The following is a 14,563-nucleotide window of genomic DNA, read 5'->3' as shown; positions in this document are numbered from 1 at the left end:
AATCAGAAGGTGACACGTGACAGTCACCTTCTAAAACCGGTTTTAATTTTTAAAACCGGTAAAAGGCTTGTTTTGAAAATATGGGGTATTAAGGTGGGATTATTTCTGGAATACACAAAGGTAAGATTATTTTAAGAAGATGAGACAAAGGTGGGATTATTAAATTCAATTTTTCCTTTTTAAAATTCATTTTTTCGGAAATTAATTTTTAAAATTTTTGAAACATTTTTAATTAATTTTAGAAAAAAATATATAATTTTTATAAAAGAAAAATCTTTATTAATAAGTTTGACTAACAAAAAAATAAATAAAAAATCAATCAATAAGAATTAAGTATATGGGAGTCATTTTAAGGTTGACTACTGTAGAAACATATATAAGTTAGAGCGTGTTTGGTATTATTTTTTGTTTTCAATTTTCTATTTTTTTGAAAACAAAAACCCAAAAACAGGAAACAAGAAAAAGGAATTTCCACTTTTTTGTTGTCAGTTTTCAAAATTATCATGACTTTAACAAGTTTAACTAATTTTTTATTCATTATATGACATATATCACATTATTTTGAAAAATAAAATTCCAAAAAACAGAAAACCACAGCGATGTCAAACGAACGCTTAGTTATTTATTTAAAAATAAATAGTTACAAGATAGTTATTTGCAGAAAGAGTGTTTTATAAGGTATTTTCCCTCTAATTAACCTTTTGTTATCTAGTAATAATATGTTTGTATCCTATAGTTATTTTTAAACCATTCATGCACACATGCAAATAAAGACAAGAAAATTTGTTCACGTACGTAATCAAATTAAGAAAAGTTTAAGAGATATCAAATAAGGAACACTAATTTAAGCGTGCATGTAAACGAATAAAACTACATTAGTTACAATTAATATAGGTAGGCAAGGTAGCTTACCTGAAATACCCGCGGTGCAATGAACAAGGATGAAGATCATGCCACCAAAAGCCCAAGCTACGCCTAGAATTCCGACACATTCCAAGTTCAAGTGGATCTAATAATTTAACCAAAAACTCGTCGTTTCTTTCTGGCAATGAGCCTTGCTCAGGCATGTTGTCTTATATTTTCAACAAGGGGTTATACTATAAATGGTTTTTTGGACTAAGTATGTTAGAGTAGTCTTCATAATAGGTGTTTTGTGAATGATGGGAAATTAGTCCCACATTGGTAGAATAGAAGTTGGTTGTACAGGTTAGTCTATATAGCTTAATGTTGGGATGGAAGTCCCACATTGGTAGAATAGAAGAAGTTGTCTTGATCAATTCTATTTAAAATGTTGTTGGGAAGAAAATCCCACATTGGTTGAATAGAGGATGATAGCTTACTCTATTCTATTTAACTTAAAGTTGGGAAGAAACTCTCACATTGGTTAAATAGAAAAGTATAGCTTGGAGCTAGTCTATAAATTACTCTATTCTATTTAACTTTATGTTGGGAAGAAAATTCCCACATTGGTTAAATAGAAAGGTTTAGCTAGGAACTAGTCTATAAGTTTAATATTTGAAGCAAAATAAAATTTTATCGTGAGTCATGGTTATAACCATGGGCGCGGGCTTTGCCCGATCGGGTGTGAGTATAAACTTAGGAAAATAATATTTGCTCGCCTGATAGGGCTAAGGTAGCCCGATCGGACGCGAGAGCAAATTTATTTTCCGAAGTGTAGATGGACAGATCGGGCGAGCATTTCCCGGTCGGGCACGAGCCTAGTTAAAAGATTCGTCCGTTTAATTGCCCGACCGGGCGGGCTTGGCCCGATCGGGCGAGTGTCAACAGTCACTTTCTTACGGTTAAATTAATTATGATAATAATGACTTTTCATTAAAAATCAGATTATCTTAATTAATTATATTTAGGAAATAGTGACTCTTGGTTTAAAAGGCTATTCATTATATATAGTTAATTGCTCCAAAATTATAACTAACCTTTTTACTTTATCTTCTTCTTCCTTATCTATTCTTATTGTTCTTAAAGTGTTCTTAGGGAGTTCAATTACATTGTTTTAATTGTTCTCGAACTTAGGAAAATCCTGGGAGCATATTAACCGGTAACCCATAGCAATCATAGTGGGGGTTAAAATTGCTTTAAGGACAGTAGAAACACGTCTCTAATTCTTCATCCCCATAATTATTTTCTAACAAAGTAGAAAGAGGAAGTAGGGTATAAACTATAGATTATTATGATAAACTATAGATTGTATTTATATTAGTGTTGGACTCTATATTCAAAATAAAGGTAGAAAAGAAAAGAGAAAATACAAGTTTATCTTCATGATAACCAAAAAAGTGTTTATTGAGTAACATTTCTTCAAATAAGTCAAAACTTTTATTAAATTCGGGTCCTAGTAATTAATGTTGATTTATTTATGAAAATGTCAAGCTGATTGGGATATTTGATTGTTTTATTTACAATAATGCCACTAGATAAACGATTTTTGTTTATCATGAACATAAATTAGGGCTCTCTCGAAAAAAAAATTGAGAAGTTGAACATATATATATATATATATGATGAAATTGGACGTATATGATATAACAATGTAACATATTTTGCTAACATGCATATTGTTTCCTTTTACGCAAACTAATTCTTTATTATCTGTTTGTCATCTAGCTTAGCTATAAACTTCTTTATTCTTACTAGGTTTTTAGATTTTGCAGACTTTATGTGGATTCAGCTGGCCCAAATTCAACCTCTCCAAGTTTCTACTTCCTCTATTTTTTTTATAGGTGCAACATTTCATGCTTGTCGATACATGTTTTTAATCGTTAATATCTTTAATTTTCAACATATAAAAATTATAAACATTTGATATTAAAATTGTATAAGTTGAGACGAATTTAACAAGATCCCACATGACTATATTTTTACTTAAGTATAATCCGTCAAACCTAGTGAAAGCGAATATATGAATAGTGTAAAAGTCAAACTGTTACAACTATTAAAAAACGGAGGAAGTATATGAGATGGTCTAACAAAGTCCAGTTTGTAAAAAGTAATGTTTTCAAATCTTAAATGTTACTGCTGATCAAAAAGAAGATGTTGCTATTAGAAAGAAAGGTATAAAAATAATCTTGTACTGTGAAATAATGGAAAAGTGTCCTTAAAGAACAGTATTTGTTTTATGTTAACTCCTGTTTTACTTTTTAAATAGTACAAGTATTTGTAGGTTAACTCCTGTTTTGCCATAAAACAAAAGTTAAGTAAAACAAAACTTTTACTAATAGGACTTCTAAACTAAAACAATTGTCAAAACCCCCTCACGATTTACTACTTCTATGACTCAGGCACTCAGCTCACTTTGTATTTTCACTCAATTTTCGAAAACTTAATCACTTACAATTAACTTTAGTTAGAAAAACATGTAGCAATTCTAATTTTGGTTAATACACTTATTATTAGTGATAGATATTATATTTAGGAAACGCTGGGTATGCTGGAACCTATGTTACATCCACACTTCAAGTCCAATGGGCTCTCATGTGAGGGGCATGATAGAATATATAAATCGATCATGGACTTTAACCATCAACTTAAACTTTTTGTTGAGTTAGTGTTTTAATAATTAGCTTAATATGTCACATAAGATGCTCAAGCTACTTTATATATTGTGCTCCAATGATTAACAAGTTGCTTGAGATTTTTTTTTTTTTGTTATTGTTGTTGTTGAAAGCAGTCCTAAAAGGACATTAAATTTCATTTAATAAAGTCATAATCTAAAGAGGTTCCTTGACCAGTGGTAAGCCCCAAAATTCCTCTTTAATCGCTTATATTAATAGATCTCATCCTTATGATGGTCTTGATCAGTGTAGATGATTTCTCTTTTGTCTTCGAATGTTCTAATTTTTTGGTGGTGGTTCGTGCGACATTGAATAAGTTCTCAGATCAACGACTACAATTAATTGAATCAGGTTTTGTTCAATTCAAAAATTATCAAAATTCGCAAGGTCCCCTTGTAGAAGAAGGTTGCAGAGGACTGCGATTCAAGAGACGAGGGTATTCATCAATGTCAATTCTCACTCGCAATCGTAGTTTTACAGAATTAGAACTGTTATTTGATTCAATTTTCATTGTTTTTATCGGTTTTGATCTCTTTTGTAGATGTTTTTTGGCTTCTTATTAATGAATTGATCTTCCCTTCAAAAAAAAAGAAAAAAAAATTATACGACAGCTACAATGAACAATTAACGATAACGAAAACAGATTTAACTAAATCAAACAAAAATTAATCGGGAAAGGGCTAAGAAACCAAATACATAGATATACACTACAAAAATAAAAGGTTTTTAGCAACTAAGTTTGGCAACAAAATTTTAAAACGTTGCTAAATACCAAGGAAAATAATTATTTTCATTTCCTAATTAAAAGCGACATTTTATGCTCTACTTTTTAATAATTAATGGCTACGTGTTTTTGATAAAACAATTTGTCTTACTAGTTGTTACTAGATGGCATCATATTTTTGTCTTGTTGTCATATAGCAACAAACTATGATAACTGATATTTTATTTGCGTTGATTTAGAAACAAACAAAGGCAATGAATTTTTAAATTGTCGCCATTAGAAACAAGTCGTCTAAACTATTATTGCTAGGTGATAACATATTTTTTTATTTGTTGCCATTTAACAATGTCCGTTAATGACAACGAAATTTATTTGTTGCCGTTGAAGATACTCTTTTTATTATTTGTTGCTATAATGACATCAAATTCTAGTTTATTGCCATTGGAAACAAGTTGTGTTACACTTTGTTGTCAACCATATGTAGGCCACTTTTATATTTGTTGCCATTAGAGATGCTATTCTTATGATTTGTTGCTATAATAACATCAAATAGAGACGGATTTCAACTCTGTCTCTAATTTAGAGATGGATTTTTAATTTCTCCCTAATTTAGAGACAAATTTTTCAATTTGTCTCTAATCTTTCGTTCACTTATTATCAATTATGTGCATAGAAGTAAAAAAATAGTACTTGATATAGTTGGTAAGAGTTTCACTATGTGATATTGAGGTCACAGGTTTGACTCCTACCAACTGCGATTCTTGAGACTGGAGATTCAAGAGCCTTACATGCAAAGTCTTACAAGTTGACCCAAGTGAGGTTTTGGATTAGTAAATGGATCCGGTTGAACCGAATAGCTAATAAAGATCAGGTTTATGTCTCGTAGTGTTGATTACAACCAATACTAATGATTTGTTGCTATTTTAAGGAACCAACATTAATAATTTGTTGCTACTTTTAGCAACAACCAATGGTAATCTGTTGCCAAAGTTGGCAACAAATGCACTAAGAACAGCAACGATCATGGAAACTATATTTAAATGCATGCAATATTGCAATAAAATTGTTTTGCAACTGGTAGCCAAAATCCCATGGCAACAAGCCTTTTAGCAACAACAAATTTTCATTTCCAACTCGTTGCTAACTAGAGTTAGCAACGGATTTTTGGTAAATAACAACAAATTTTAGTTGTTGCTATATTGACTTCGGCACTAACACAATTAACTTTTGACCTCTTCCCCCACTAACACGCAACCATCCCCTTCCCCAACCTCTTCCCCACTAACATTTAGATGGGCAAGTAAGGCTCGGATCTCAAGTAACTATAGTTTAATCAATTATTATATTCAAGCAATTACTATGCAAGTAACCAATTTAAATATTGAATATTGTTAACTAATAAACTTAATAGCACACTAAATCTAAATAATAAGAGAATTCAATTGATAAAAACATCCAAGATCAAGAATCATCACGAATATAATCAATGCAATAGTCATTCTACCCCGACCCTAACATATAATTCAATTGACAAGAGGAAAAACAATCCCTAGAAAATACCAAAGGTCTTTCTCGAGTTACCAATGACTTTCTAATCACAATCAATCTTACTTTCATGGAATCATGCAAATTAAAGACATTAAGCACACTACTTAGCTTCCTAATCATTCATTCTATTACTCTTGTGAAGAACTTCAAACCCTAAATAATTATTCTATGTAAACCTGTTAAAAACTCAACTCTCGTTGCATTAAAAAAAATGGATTAATAACAATATTAATTATCTCTAATATAAGCTAGTATTAATTGGTATATGTACAATCAATTAAGCAGGTCAATTGCAATTAATATTAGGGACTTTAAATAATTAATTCATGCATCAAACATATTGGGTTCCGCTAGACCATAAAATATGGAAACTACTCACACATAATAATAAAAACAATAACAAGAATTAAAGAAAACATAATTAACAATTAAACTAATTAAATAGAATAAAAAAATACCGAATCTTGAATTAAGAGAGATAAACGATGAATCTTCAGTGCACAAATCTTAAATTACAATGGAAATAAAGTGTAGAGAGAAAACTAGGGTTCTAAAATAATAAATAATGAAATAATAAAGCTAACGAGTATTTATAATAAATCTAAAAGATAAGATAAAATAAGGAAAGTAAACAAATTTAAACCGCCTCTATTCGTCCAGGCTGAGTGTGTTGCACACAGCATGCACGTGCCTCTTCATATTGTAGATTCAGCAGCTAAGATTCACAACTTTCCAACGAGACATAGGAGTATAGAATTCCGACATGAGCGTGTCTCCTTCAATGGCACAAATCTCAATAACCTCATTTTGGCATGGGCGTGCCTTACTAGGCACATCATACCCAATGGTGAATAGGCATGCTTGCATTGATTATGGGTGTCCTCCATTAGCGCCGCTCTCCTTCTCTTTCCTTTCTCTCTCTTTCCTCCGCTTTTCCTCCATTCTCCTTGTCTTTCCTCTTCTCTTCTCCATCTCTTTCCTCTTCTCTTCCCTACTTCTCCTTCTCTTTCTCTTTCTCTTTCCTCTTCTGATCTGTCCCAAAAAGTTCCGGCAACTTTGGTGGTTTGAACGAGTCCGGTTTCTTTCCTCTTCTTTTCTTGCAAATTTCTGGCAACGTCTGTGGTGTAGTCAAGTCCGGAAACTTCTCCCTCACAATCCCTATTTCTCTTGGTTCGATGCTTCGGTGGTGGTACGGTGTTAAACAAGTTAATGGTTTTTAAGGTCAAATTCAACCATGAAAACTCTAGCTCTAGGCAATTCATGGTTGAATTTGGCCTTATTAAACAAAATTCGAGGTGAAATTCAAAGTCAATTCGGGGTTTGGTATGTTTTTGTGATTTTTGTGGTTTGTTTTTTTTAGGTTTGATTTGATGTTAGTTTTTCGGGTTGATTTGATTTTGGTTAGATTTTTGTGGTTCATTGAATTCGAATGTTGATTTTTTTTTTTTGTTATTTTTGGGTTTGACATTCGTTAATTTTAGTGGGTTTAATTTTGTTTGATTTTCATGTTCGAATTTTCGTTAATTTTGTTTAGGGTGGGGTTATCAACTTTTGTGCAATGGTGGCTGGTTGGGGTTTTCGGGGTGAAGTGATAGGAATCTGTGGTGCTTGGTGGGATTTATGTGGTGGCTGGAGTTTTTGTGGTGGCTGGTGGAGTTCCCTAGAGTGGATTTGGTGTTTTTGTGGTCACTGGGTGGTGTATTCGGGGTGGCTGGTGGTGTTTTAGGGTGGGCAGTGGTGGTGGGTAAAGGTGGTTTGCGTGGGAAGTGGTGGTGGGGCTGGCTGTGAAGTACAGGAAGTGGGTGCTTTTTTTCTTTTTTTTTGGTTTTTTATTTAAACTTTTAGCAACCGCGTTTTTCAAATTTGCGACCGCTTCTAAAACTAGTCGCAATTATTAATATTTGCGACCATTTTCCATGCGGTCATTGAAAATAATAAAAACGGTCGCAATAAATTTGCGACCGTCAACCAGTCGTAATAATGTATTTTTGGACCAAGTGTATAACGACCATCATGTTACGACCGTTGACGGTTGCAATTATTTTTAGCGATCGTTTTTGCTATTTGCAACAACTGTCAAAGGCGGTCGCAAAAACCTTCATTTTTATGATCAAGATCTGTAACTTCGTAGAACCTTCAAATTAGCCTTGTTAATCATGCAATTCATTAGAAACAACAAAACTGCCCATAAATGCATCATATGATCATAACCAAGCCAAATCAAGCTAAGAGGGTGGTCATTAGATGACCAATGACCAGATCATGAGGAGAGAGAAAGAAGTTTTTTTATTAAAAAAATGGAAGAAATAAAAATAGGGATAAGAGAAGTTGATGACCGGGTCTTTGTAATGACTAAATTAAAAGTTTGGTCATGAATATATTAATGGACAAGTAGCTACATTCTATTGGACCAAGGAAATGCTATTTGCATGTACTAGGCAACAAATAAAAAGCACTTCCACAGTTCCACACATGCAATTCCCTCAACGGCTTTTCTTGAATTATTATCGTTGCAAATTTTTGCAACGGTAATAATTTGAAAAATACAAATATAAAAAAAAAAAATCACCAACGTCTTTCTTTTTTCTCTATAAAAAGAGACCAATATTGAGGTATTTTTGAACAACTTCTCATTAAGCTCAATTCCTTCATTTAGCTCAATTCTTTCCTTTAAAGTAATTTATTTCTTATCTACAAAATCCAAAAAACTATTGAATATGGATAAATCCAATAGGAAAAAAAATCCTTCAAAATCGAAAAAAAATTCAAATACTCAACCTTCATTTTCTGATTATCAAATAGATCTCAACTCCCAAGTGGAACCAAACTCACAATTTTTTCCACAGTTTCCAATTATGGAATGAATAACATCAATTTCACAAATCCAAGTTCTATCTCACAATTATTCCCTTTACAACCACAACAAAATCTTAACTTCTCCTATTCTCAAAATGTTCTTCCATCTGAAGGACACTCACCTTTTCAAAATTGTCAATTTGCTAAAAATGAAACATCCTTCCCTATGTCACAACACTTTCACATGTCAGAAGGTGAAGGTGCAACTTCAAATTTTAATTGGTCATATAGATCAACTGCTGCGTCTGATGACGTGTTATCGTACTATCGTGTATTATTATTACTTAACGAGGTTTTAAATTAAGTGTTCATGTTTTTTTAATTTGCGCTTCAATAATACATCATTGATTATAATTAGTGTATAATTATCCAAAATTTAATTGTAGAAAGGAATATAAAAGTAGGTCTGTTATTCAAGTTGATAATAATCACAATTATTAAGGATTAAGTAAGCAGCTATAATTTCATAATCAATTAATTATATCGATGATTCTTTATATTTATCATTTTTTAAGCATTTTAAATTTTGATTATATGTAACAATTATAGGAATTATTATTTTTTTAACAATAATTTTAAATTATATGATGGGATAGAAGAGAGAGAATATATGGTGGGGTATAGTAAAAGTAGGAGAAAAAAAATCATAACCAAAGTTATTTTTGGCAACCATTGGGAGTCTTTAATCATGCTTGGTCATGTGACTTGGTCATGGATGAGTGGAAAGAGAAAAAAATTATATAATAAACCATGACCAAGAATTTTGGGTCATCCATTGGGTATACTCTAAAATAAGTTATGACAACTAATCTACACTCAAAAACTACTACCTTAAAGGGCTATAAAAACACGTACAATACATGACTAATCAGTTATTATTTGCTGGATTTTGGATTTTTACTTTGGGTTGGTTTTGGACCATGATGGTTCTAAGTTCTAACTTGTACAGAGTATCTGCTATGGTTTGACTTTAACGGATTTATTGACTTTGGGATTTTAAATTTTGGATGGTTTATTAAAAATGGTTTGAGTTAGACTTCCACTGTGTTTGTTTTGATAAAAGCCTTAGGCATCATCATGGTAGTAGTAAATACCTTAGTTATTTCCTAAAATGGATGTTATTTTTATTTTTTTTTGACAGGGAAGAAATTTATTTAAGGGTAAAAAAGGAAATCAAAAATATATAAAATTCTAAGGTTGTTACATCTTACATATATGAAATATAATCATATAATACTCTCGTTTTATTAGTATGTAGTATAATTGTATTTCAAAGGCAAGTCTAAGGTGATTAAAGGGCAAGTCGAGCATGGTTTGGGCCTGGCCAAGGCAACAAAATCAGCCCGCTTTATCGAGCCGGACCAAGTTTCGAGTTGAAAATTGCTTCCCAAACTCGTAAAACAAGCTAGTAGATCAAGCTTTTTCAGACCGGGCTAAAAAAATTAACTAAAAATCATAAAAATGCATGGCCAAGCCTGTCCACTAAATAAAAATTCGGACTGGGATGGGCCCAACCTGACTAGGGACTGAAAAAATCTGCCCAAAGCCTGCAAGCCTGAGTTTGGTCAGCTTTAATATTAGGTGCATCCAGATATCTAAGTGTGGTTGGGGAGGGGGGAGGGGGGAAGGGGGGGGTGGGAGATTGTTTTAGATTTGTACTAGGTGGGACTGGATTTAGGATGGATTTAAATCTATATCAGTGATGGGATAAGAATGATATGTTAGGTTGGGATGGACATGGGAACTTGGGAAGGCATGCATCCGCACTACCCGTTCCTTGTTGTGGCATTAATACTTACACTATCCATTACAGCCAAACGGTACTTGTGTGAACACATAGAGACAAATTGAATCCTAGCTAACATTTATTATCATTCTCTTAATGTCGTATTCATTAACTTTATATTAGACATGCATTTCACACAACTATCTTCAAACGCTTACAAATGGAAATTATGGTTCTCTTTGGTGGTTTTGGATACTCGACTAATAAATATAAAATGTAATATTTGACAGAAAACTAATAAGTAATTGGGCTTCGATATAAGGTAAGTAGATTAACACTATGTGTGGATAACAATAGCTAGTGAAGGGAAAGGGGGGAAGGAAAAGGAGGAATGGGAAAGGGAGAAAGAGGGTGATATTATGTTTTCCTTTCAGATCTCTCTACAATAAAGGGATTTGTTTTATTTAAAGGGGATGGAAAACGGATCCTTTGAATTTCCTCTCATTCCCTCAAAACATTAAATATCCAAATCGAGGAGAATACATCCCTGCCATTCTCTTTTCTGCCTTTCCCTTCATTTCTCTCTATCCAAACATAGTGTAAATGTATTACTTAGCCTGGCCAAATCCCTACAAGTTAACAAACTGGTTTGAGCAATCTGAATAGGCTAGACACTTTAGGAGTTGTGGGAAAGATTAGGAAATCTATTTCCTAATCTTTCCCTAACAGGGATTAACTTCGTAAGAGGTTGGAAGGGGATCTTCTTTTCATTAAATAAGCTTAGCTTTCTAACAAGAATTAGACATGACATAAACATTTACTTCCCCTATTTGGGAAATGTTGCACCATTATTTTCACATTGGACACTTCACAATTTCACTTGATCTCTTCAACGACATATATATTGTGATTATTCATATAGAAAAACAAACTCACGGGGTCTTATTAGATTCGTCTCAATATATAATTTTACTCTTATATAACTAAAGATGTTTAAGCTAAGGTCGATTGAAAATGGCATTGGATGCGTAAATCCGTGATGGTGTAATAATAGATGAACAGAAGAAATATTATAATCCCTCCGTTTCATAATGTTAGTCCCGTATGGAATCAATCACATAAAATAAGAAAACAAATATATTTGGAATCTAACATTAAAGTACAATATATTTCATAATTAGTTTACCTTATTTAATTTTTTTGATTTTTCATTAGGAAAGCACAAGTCATAATTGTATAATTTAAGGTAAAAATTTCCTTACTTAAAGTCATGTCATCAATCCACAATCAATTAATTCCAAAAAAAATCAAGTTATAAATGAAACATATTCAATATGAGTAGATCTTTTTTAAAAGCCCAAAATAATATATGGGACTAACATTATGAAATGGAGGGAGTACTAATTTTGTTCAATTATTTACCTATTCAACATCCTAAATAACTACTACTTCCGTTTTTATTTGCAATATTTTCCATACATGGATACTACAAATAATTTGCAACAATGGTTTTGTTTTTTTTTTCCCCCCGCTTTTTACTTATTAATTATTTGCAATATTTACCATAAATAGATACTACAAATAATTTGCAACAATAGTTTTTTTTCCTCTTTTTAATTGTTATATCTTTCTATCTCTTTCCTCACCACATACATGCATCATTTTTTTTTCTCTTTCTATTTATCACTCACTAGCAAATTTCACCTAAAAGATGTTGATAATTAAATGTCACAATGTTGCAATTAAATTAAAACAGATGTAATAATAAAAAACTCTCGCTTTCCCATTCATCCAAATTTCCTCACCCGACGCGAACACACCATAAGGTAGAACACGTTGTTGTCAATATATTACTTGGCCTCTCTAATAATTTGCCTATTTATATAGCTTAAGCCTAAGGATCAACCTAAAGAAGTCAATCATGTAACCTCATCATTCATGTAAAAGAAAGTCCTAATATCCAAAGACAAGTGCATAACAACCACCATATTTGGTAGATAATATAAGCCCACAAGTAATAATAGAATACTTCATCCGTTTTTTAATACTTGTAACACTTTTCTAAAATGGAAATATTACAATACTTACAACACACTATAAATGGAAAGTTATATTAGAGAAAATATATACTATTTCCCTTATTTAAAGCACATGACCCACTAAATTACACTCCTAACATCCACTCACCTCATTTTAAAGTGTATTATATCATATGAACCCCACATTTTTTAAATACCATGAAAAAGTGTGTGTTGCAACTATACAAAAACAGACAAAGTATGTTTTAACAATAAGTCTCTTTAGTCCTCTCTTTTAATGTTGCATCATTGCACCAATAATTGGATTAATTCATCAATATGATTTGTTTTCTAAGTGACATGATAGCTAGAACTCTACAAAGTTGGAGTTTTTCTACTGACATTATCAAATCTCATCTTCTATGGGTTTATCTTTTTGCTGTCGGCATCACTATACTAGTAATACATGGTCCAATATAAGGCGACAAACCCGCTACGTACGTACGCTAGAGGGCGGGATGCTGCGGCCAAACAATGCCCATGTTGTAATAGAAACATAGTACTGCTAGTCTGCTAGAACTAGCTTGTGCTTTAGGAGTCCAACGTTAGCAACAGTTTACTTAGCATATGGAAATGCCGACCAATCGGCAACTAGTGTAATCACACCAAGAAAATGAAAGGATATCTAACATCTTTTTCGTAGGGTCAAGGGTATGTATTTAAAATCGTTTTCATAGTAAGGTCAAGTACATTTTATTAATTAGGTTTTGTAGACACCTGATTGTATCTCCCCAAAAACCAAATTCAGTGATGAATATTTTTCATGTCATTGATTATCGAACAAGGTGAAATGTGAAAGAGTTTCGTAATGCGCCTGTTTTTAATAAAAATATTTCTTTTCGTAACTTATTTTATGGAAAATGTCCAGTCAAATTTAATTTGGTCCATGATGTGGGTCAATAATAGTGTAGTTTGATGGGCCTCGAAAAAGAGCTTTCCAGCGATAAATTATAAGCCCAATTCCAATGAATAATGAGAAAAGTATGGCCAAAATACTAAATTGCACCTAAAATGATTTTATATGGCCCAAATATCAAGTAGAGGGCCCATTAATTATTATTCCTAAAGTTATTAGGAATTAGTTTAATCTTCTAGAATAATCTAGAAGGTTATTTTAAATTCTAATGGAATTAGGATTAATAATTATACTTTTATTTAGAAAAGATAAAAGAATTTAATTTGAAATAAAACGAGTGTTTTAAAAGATAAAGCTAATTTTAATTAAGATAATTATGGAGTCTAATCACCTAATTATATTGGAAAAAGGACTTCGTACAGGATTTTATCATAATCGCGCCATCGCGCTGCGAAGAGCCTATCGCATCGCAACAGGGTCTGTCGCGTGGCGATAGCTCTATCCTATCGCGATAGGGGCTGTTTTACTTCGAGTCAAATTCTACTTTTTTCTAATCGTTTCCGGATATTTTTCTCTATAAATAGAGTCGTATTTCCCCGTTTTAATCATCAACAATCATCTAATTCTTTCTCTCTTTAAGCAAAAACTTATTCTTTCCTTCTCTCTCTTGATTTCTAAGCCTGGCCTTTTTAAAATACAATACCGCATTCACGAGTCTTAGACATACATAGCCAAGCTCGAAATTGTGTTCGCCCTAGACGTGAAAGGTTGATAGTTTCTGAGGGTTTGGTCCTAAATCTGTATTTCAATTATTTAAATTAATTGTTTGATTTAATATTTTTATTGAAGTTGCTAACATGTGTATTGTTTTGATAGAAAGAGATACGAGGCAACAAAGTAAGTAATTTTATTGTTTTATTTTGTATAAAGCATGTTTAGATTATTTTAATTCCTAGTGTCATGTTAGGACGTTATTTATTGCTTTCTAGTATCATACTTAGGTTGCTTTCTATTTCTTCTATCATGCTAGTATCATGTTAGGGTTAAAGGTTTGATCTTTATTATTTAGTAACATGCTAGGATTTGTAATTAATCTTGTTAATATCATGCCTAAGATCTTGCTAATAATATTATTATGCTTTATTGAGATTATTATGATGATGATGATGATGATGATGATGATTTGTTGTATTAATAATTTTT

General features: G+C 32.0%; 1 pseudogene; it reads right to left on the bottom strand.

Annotated features, from left to right (window-relative positions):
- The window catches only part of LOC145575377 (aquaporin PIP2-2-like), a 55,245-nt pseudogene that overhangs the window by 18,220 nt on the left and 22,462 nt on the right, over nt 1-14,563 (bottom strand).

The sequence above is a fragment of the Chenopodium album genome, chromosome 13 (assembly GCF_948465745.1).
Source record: "Chenopodium album chromosome 13, dcCheAlbu1.1, whole genome shotgun sequence".
Classification (NCBI taxonomy): Eukaryota; Viridiplantae; Streptophyta; class Magnoliopsida; order Caryophyllales; family Amaranthaceae; genus Chenopodium; species Chenopodium album.
Note: the sequence above shows the minus strand (reverse complement) of the source record. Positions and strands in the feature narration are given on the sequence as shown.